Raw genomic sequence first — 6,991 nt, 5'->3', positions numbered from 1 at the left:
CCCCTTCTATAACACTCCTACATCCTTCATCCTTCACCCACCTTTACCTTCCCCTACTCCCCCACCGAGGCATGAAGCCTCATGATATAAGAGAATCATTGACAACCTTACCCTCACCCTGAAATAAAAGTTTTGCTGAATCCTTTATCCTTATACCTACCCAATCCCCCCCCCCCACCTCTTCCTACTTATCTTTCAGTGAATAACAGATGCAGTCGTTTCAATTCCACTGCAAGAGGAAGGCCTCAGACATCTCCTTTATTATGTCTGGGGTTTAGCCATTTGCATCACTATACACTAGTCCAGCTTTGCTGGTCATGATGACACAGAAACCCTTTCACCACGTTAAGTTATCCACACTGAGAAAGGGATACACACACAGCCATATATATATTATATATATATATATATATATATATATATATATATATATATATATATATATATATATATATATATATATATAATATATCCCTATGTTCTACGATATTTGAACGAGCAGTAGAATATAGAATATCAAGGTACATATTAAGTTTAGTATTCTGAGCTAGGCAAATACAATAAAATCCTGGTGTATGGTTAGAGCTGGTGGGAAACGTCTTAAAATATTTCGATAGTGGCCATTTAACACTTTTTTTCGTTTCTTTACAGGTAATGAAGCTACTTGGATTACAAGGGGAATGTGAACTGCATCAGGATAGGTCTTTGCCTGCTTTGCTATGCAGAAAAGGCTTATGAATCTTTTAATAGTAGTAGAATTATTATCCGTGAAGGAAACAAATCGAGGTAAAGTGATATCGTCATTTAGACTGTTTCCAGCAAGGGACATCTGCAAGATATGCACTTTGATTTTTTTTAATTCACGAAAATGTAAATTTAAGGTGAAAGGATTTAGAATAGTGAATGTGAGTTCATTTCAAAAGGGCCTATGAGGTTACCTTGTGAGAAATGGGTGAAGTATGACATGGGGAAACGGTCCACTGTAAAGCAATGGGGCTTTTTCAGAAGATTTAAAAAAAACTCGGTAGCTAATGTAGTTTACCAGAAAGTCTTTTGATGTCCCGTCTGGTTTAGTGAGTATTCTTTTCTCCGATGTGATTATCTCTAATCCCATGAAGAGAAACCCCCAGAAATGCTCAAATAAAGCAACTCGACTATAATATAAAAGACGTATTTGAAGAACATAAAAGAACAAAATATTGATGTGTATACTTTGTTGAAGGAGAAGTTTAGGATTTAAGATAAGTGATGTGCCTTCCATTGTAACACAGACATTGAGGAGTCTAAAAGAAAGCAATGGAGTATTAGCGGGTACTGTGTAAGCACCTAATGTGAGTTGAGTTTCAAACTAACGACTTAATAACGCCAAAGATTTGGGCCTATCTGTGGTGAGATTGATTACTACCGTTTGGAGGACGAGACGGTATACTATTTTAGTTGTCTATTGATGGATTAACCGAACGTTCAATCTTACCAATACTGATTCCAGTGAAAAGAGCAGCATGGAAAGGACTGAAGACTCGGCTGTCGCTCCTCTACCAGCTGATGGTGAGTGTTGAATATTAATTTTACTGTTCAAGAGTCTGCCTTTTCAACCATTCTTCCATATTACATTGTTCTTTTTGTCTCCATTGTTTTTTCTCTATCTCTTCTATGACCTCGTTTTTATGTCTGGATCAAAGGCCAGACCTGTTTTTCATTTTGTATTGACTGTGGTTACAATATTTAAGACTGACATCTTTTATCTGGACAGGATTGATGCTCAAAAGTACGGAAATGAAAATCATAGGTCACTTATCAAAAAGGTACAAAAATCTATGTATTGTTGATCCAGTCTCGTTCAGTAGTCATAGTTAAAGAGATTAGATCTCAGTGTGGCGGTTATGATGTAAATTTTCTCGTTTCTTTACCACGGAGAAGTTAATGTTGTCCTCTTATATTGCATTTTGGGATTGACTATTTCAATAGACAATAGGTGTCAGTATTGAGTTGTTGGAATGTAAAAGTAACAGCTATTTGTCATGTACTTCTTTCGTGAGTAGATAGTAAAGTGTCCAATTCCTCAAGGTAACTTGGGGAACTTGAGTGCTCCTTCGAATGGTCTAACAGGGGTTTTAAAACAGCTGATTCTTAAGGAAATTTATGATTTATTTGTTCTTTGGCGCTATCATTAATTAAAATTGTTGGGTTGTAGTTATGTTCATTAGAATAATTTTTGAAGCTGTTGGTGATCGTTGAATGAAATGTTTTCACCTATGTGACTTAAAAAGAACATAATTTACTATTGGTCTTCGGATTTTTTTATTTTATTTTTTTGTGATGGCTTCCTTGAATACTTGCTGTTTATTTTAATTAGTTTTAAATGTTTATGTCTCGCTCTATTTCATTAATTAAAACTCCCCACATAAACCTTTCCTGCGGCCAGGTCTTCTCCACATTGTCTTTTCATTTTGATATCATAGCTTATAGTAATTCTGAGGATCTGATCTTCCACTTACCAATGACTGGATTACCAGCCTTATTATTGGATATTGCTATCGAATAATTAACCGAAAAAATGAACTCGTGTTAACGTTAAAACCGTGTTTGGTTTTCTGAATGCCTGTATGGTGGAAAAATAATGACATTGTGGAGGATGAATCAAATTTTGAGAAAGAAAAAAATTACATTGATAGCAAACCGAAGATTAGGGAGATACTCTTTGTGAGCGGCAAAGTATGACCTTATAGAAAAAGAAAAGAAAAATATATCAATATTGAGGTGGTTAGCCAAAATCAAATTATAGCCCACTCAGATTACAGAGTAATTATATGTGGGACAGACATACATTTAAAAGTTATGTGTGTATATATATATATATATATATATATATATATATATATATATATATATATGTGTGTGTGTGTGTGTGTGTGTGTGTGTGTGTGTCTTGTATATGACAGAGAGAGAGAGAGAGAGAGAGAGAGAGAGAGAGAGAGAGAGAGAGAGAGAGAGAGAGAGAGAGAGAGAGAGAGAAAATTCTCTCTTTACTAGTAAAGATTATGATTTCCTCTTAAACATATAACATTATTCAAGGTTTTTTTATTTGTCATTGTTTTTGCACAGAAGAATTCGCATGAATTCATTTGACACACTACATGGATCTACTGAAAGTAAGGAAATAGTTTATTGCATCCTTTCCTATAACTACTAGAAGTTTATAGAAATGTGGAAAGTACAAAGACAGCTGTACAAAGAAAGGGAGAAAAGTAAATAGGCGACTACAGTGTTATGATTAGAAACAATGGAACGGCCGTAACAACTGTTATCCTGTAGGTGGGTGTTTTGTGTGGCAACGAGGGCCGTTGATATTCTTCCCCATTTTTAGGTTTATGGGAATAATCACTACTGCTGGTTTGGGAGTCGTTAATTTTAGATTTCGCCAACAAAGTATGATTACGGTTAATATCTGGAGGCTACTGCAGTATATTGTTTTGTGTAATAATTTTCCTGGTTTACATCTCTCTCTCTCTCTCTCTCTCTCTCTCTCTCTCTCTCTCTCTCTCTCTCTCTCTCTCTCTCTCATATATATATATATATATATATATATATAAATAATACACAGACATACTGTATGTATTTGTATATCCTATGATTATTTATCTATGAATATATATTCATACACATATTGTCTCTTGATTTGTTTATTTCTCCGTTGCTTTTGTGATGGGCCATAGATTACGTATTACTTTCGATTCGGGGGGAAATTACTACAGAAATTTAGTTTTAATCAATTTATAAAAAACACGTTTCAAAAGCGTCAGTAAATAGTTAGTATCGCAGATAACTCGCACTGCGTGGGAGGGTCTGAGGTTCTTACATGGCCTTATCTCTTCCATAGCAAGAGGTTTACTTTGCCCTTATCTCAGTTCCCATTTACCATATTATTGACCCTTTTGAATATGCTTTGCTTTCAAACCTCAGACTTTTTCCGTTATTGCGTTGAAAGTTGCAACCTTCATCAGGTTTTCCATTTGTAGTTTTCACTTTGCCAAGTCTTCCTTTAGTCATACGTAATTCCATTATCTTGCAAACTATATTTCATAGTCATTCCTTCACTGTGCAACGTATTCGTACTCCTTTTTCATCAACATGTCTTTTGACTCTGACATATTTCATTACCTCCGCCCCTGTTTGTGTGTGTGTTTGCTTGTGAACAGCTTCCTGACCACGATTTCAATCGTTGAGTAGTAAATCTTGCAGGGCTTAACTGTTATGTAATAAGCTGGAAATCATTAAATTTTTGAAGGTCAAAGGTCAAGGTCATGGTCAAACAAAATGTCCAATTCACGTAATTAGCCATAAGTTTGGACATTATTGTCACAGAGGATTCAAACTTGGTTCATATTTGAGTGTCTGAAAATCCACGCCAATTAATATCTGTTAAGGTCAGAGGTTAAGGTCGAGCAAAAGGTCGAGAAATAAACTGTTGCGTCGGAGGTCTGTGCTCTTCTGGGTTATTATTAATATGACTACTATATGGATACTTGTCTATCTACGAGAAGCATTAATATTGCAGTGGCTGTTCCATTTCCAATATCTGCAACAAAACTAGAGTTACGTAATTTACAAACTGGTCTTGTAGCCAGACATATAACATGTCAAACTTTATAACCCCACAAACATTGCAATATATAGTCATTTAGTGAAAATAATTCAATGCAAGTTGCAACATATTTCAATGTGGCCGTGTGGCCTAACGGATAAGGCGTCGGACTTCGGATCCGAAGATTGCAGGTTCGAATCCTGTCACGGTCGTAAATGTCCTTAGTGTTTTGTGCATTTTAGAAAGAGTTTTCTTTAATATTTCACAGAGCTTCTTTATAATGAAGATTATGGAAAGGCATCCTCCACTATATCTGAAACGTCGTGAAATCTGATCAAATCTTGCAAACATCAAGCTTGTGATGCACCAACATATCCTTTTCTAGTAATCAATATGATCAAGAGCGAAGTGAGAGTAGGACCTGTGAAGTGTAAATGTGAAACTGTCACTTCTATAGTTTTAGATACTCCAACATAAGATGAATTACCTGCAAAATCCAAATAGGAAAACAAAACCGTATATTTTTGGAGGCATAGATAACTAAATTATAGTAACGAGACAGTAATAAAGAATGAAAAAACAGAAAAATTGAAGAGTGGAAACTTAAATGCTAAAATATAATGCATCTTAAGTCAAAGGTTAAGGTCAAGTAAAAGGTCGAGAAATAGTCGCGTCGGAGGTCTGCGCTCTACTGAATGCCCTTCAAGTTACCTCCGCCAACGAAGTTGGAAGGAGAGTATGTTTTCCCCCCTGTTTGTGTGTTTGTTTGTGAACAGCTTCATGGCCACAATTTTAATCGTAGAGTAATGAAGCTTGCAGAGATTAACTGTTAAATAAAAAGCTGGAAATGATTAAAATTTGGAGGTCAAGGTCAAAGGTCAAGCAAAATGTCCAATTCATATGATCAGCCATAAGTTTGGACATCGTTAGACATCAAACTTGGTTCATATTTGAGTGTCTGAACATCCAGGCTAATTAATACATATCAAGGTCAAAGATCAAGGTCAAGGTCGAGAAATAACCTGCCGTGGCAGAGGTCTGCGCTCTGCCGAGTGCCCCTCTAATAGCTTCTGTATTTTCCCTTAGTCTTTCTTTGTCATTTTTCATTATGACGAAGCTTTCCGTTTACCTCCAGCGGTCGTCTCCCCTCTATATCAACTAGCCTACAATGATTAACGAGGTCGTTAACAGCACCATTAAAGCCTAACGAAGATCGTTCGTTTTGCGCCGGAGACAAAGTGACTTTCTATTCGGATAGAACGAAAAGGTAAAGACAATAATGTTATATTGATTGAAGGTTGTGTGATCTCTTGACAGAATGACAGACGTTATATTTCTTTGGTAGACGCATTTAGACGGAAGGGGCAGTCGTTATTGAGATGAAACAAGCCAGAGAAAGATGCTTGTCTCTTCAAAATAAAAATTCCTCAATGAGATGAATTACTATACAATGATGGAAAAGATAAAAATGTTATCAAGAGGAATTAAGTTAAAGTTTTTAAAACTATAGATACTTATCATAAAGAATTTGTAAAAGATCTATATAGAACAGATACAAAATCAATGTAATGAACAGATAATAATTGAAATGAAATGGATGCTAAATGACCTGCGAATGGGGAATAATTCGACTGGGTTAGTAAAGAAATTTTTATTTACGATTTCGTTAAAAACTAGTTAAGATCATACAGAGAGAGAGAGAGAGAGAGAGAGAGAGAGAGAGAGAGAGAGAGAGAGAGACTTCACTCGTCGCATTGTGATTTTTTATGTTTTATTTTGTTTATTGCATTCTTTACTATTAGGGGATCCGCAGACAGTCATACAAATACTAAGTATAAGCATAATTCTCTCTCTCTCTCTCTCTCTCTCTCTCTCTCTCTCTCTCTCTCTCTCTCTCGCGCGCGCGCGCGCGCATTATCATAAAATATGACTGCTTGCATACGCTCGTAGATGTTAGTTTATAAATACCTAGGTATTTTCATCATTGTTATTATTTTTATTTTTATTTTTTTATACAAAATAATCGATTGTGAATGTTGGTGGTACGCAAAGTAGTCATATTGAAATAGCTATAGAGGGGGAATTATTCATTAATCGTCTGTCGGCACCTGCCAGTAGCAATGAGTTGAGAAAGACAGGCATAGAAAGCAATGACTAAACTTAAACCTCCTTGATATTTCGTCTTATTATTATTATTATTATTATTATTATTATTACTACTTGCTAAGCTACAACCCTAGTTGGAAAAGCAGGATGCTATAAGCCCAAGGGCTCCAACAGGGAAAATAGCCCAGTGAGGAAAGGAAACAAGAAAAATGAAATATCTAAAGAACAGTAACAATATTAAAATATATATTTCTTAGATTAACTATAAAAACTTTAACAAAACAAGAGGAAGAGAAATAT

The 6,991-nt window shown here is 35.5% G+C and overlaps 1 non-coding gene across 1 annotated transcript; it reads left to right on the top strand.

The window, feature by feature from the left end:
- Window positions 1–4,724: 4,724 nt before the first annotated feature.
- TRNAR-UCG (transfer RNA arginine (anticodon UCG)) lies at window positions 4,725–4,797 on the top strand. The gene has a single exon. It is a non-coding gene; the product is annotated as a tRNA-Arg (tRNA).
- The last annotated feature ends 2,194 nt before the right edge of the window (window positions 4,798–6,991 follow it).

This window comes from Palaemon carinicauda, chromosome 37 (assembly GCF_036898095.1).
Source record: "Palaemon carinicauda isolate YSFRI2023 chromosome 37, ASM3689809v2, whole genome shotgun sequence".
NCBI lineage: Eukaryota > Metazoa > Arthropoda > Malacostraca > Decapoda > Palaemonidae > Palaemon > Palaemon carinicauda.
The sequence above is the reverse complement of the archived record's forward strand: the minus strand, read 5'-3'. Positions and strand labels throughout refer to the sequence as shown.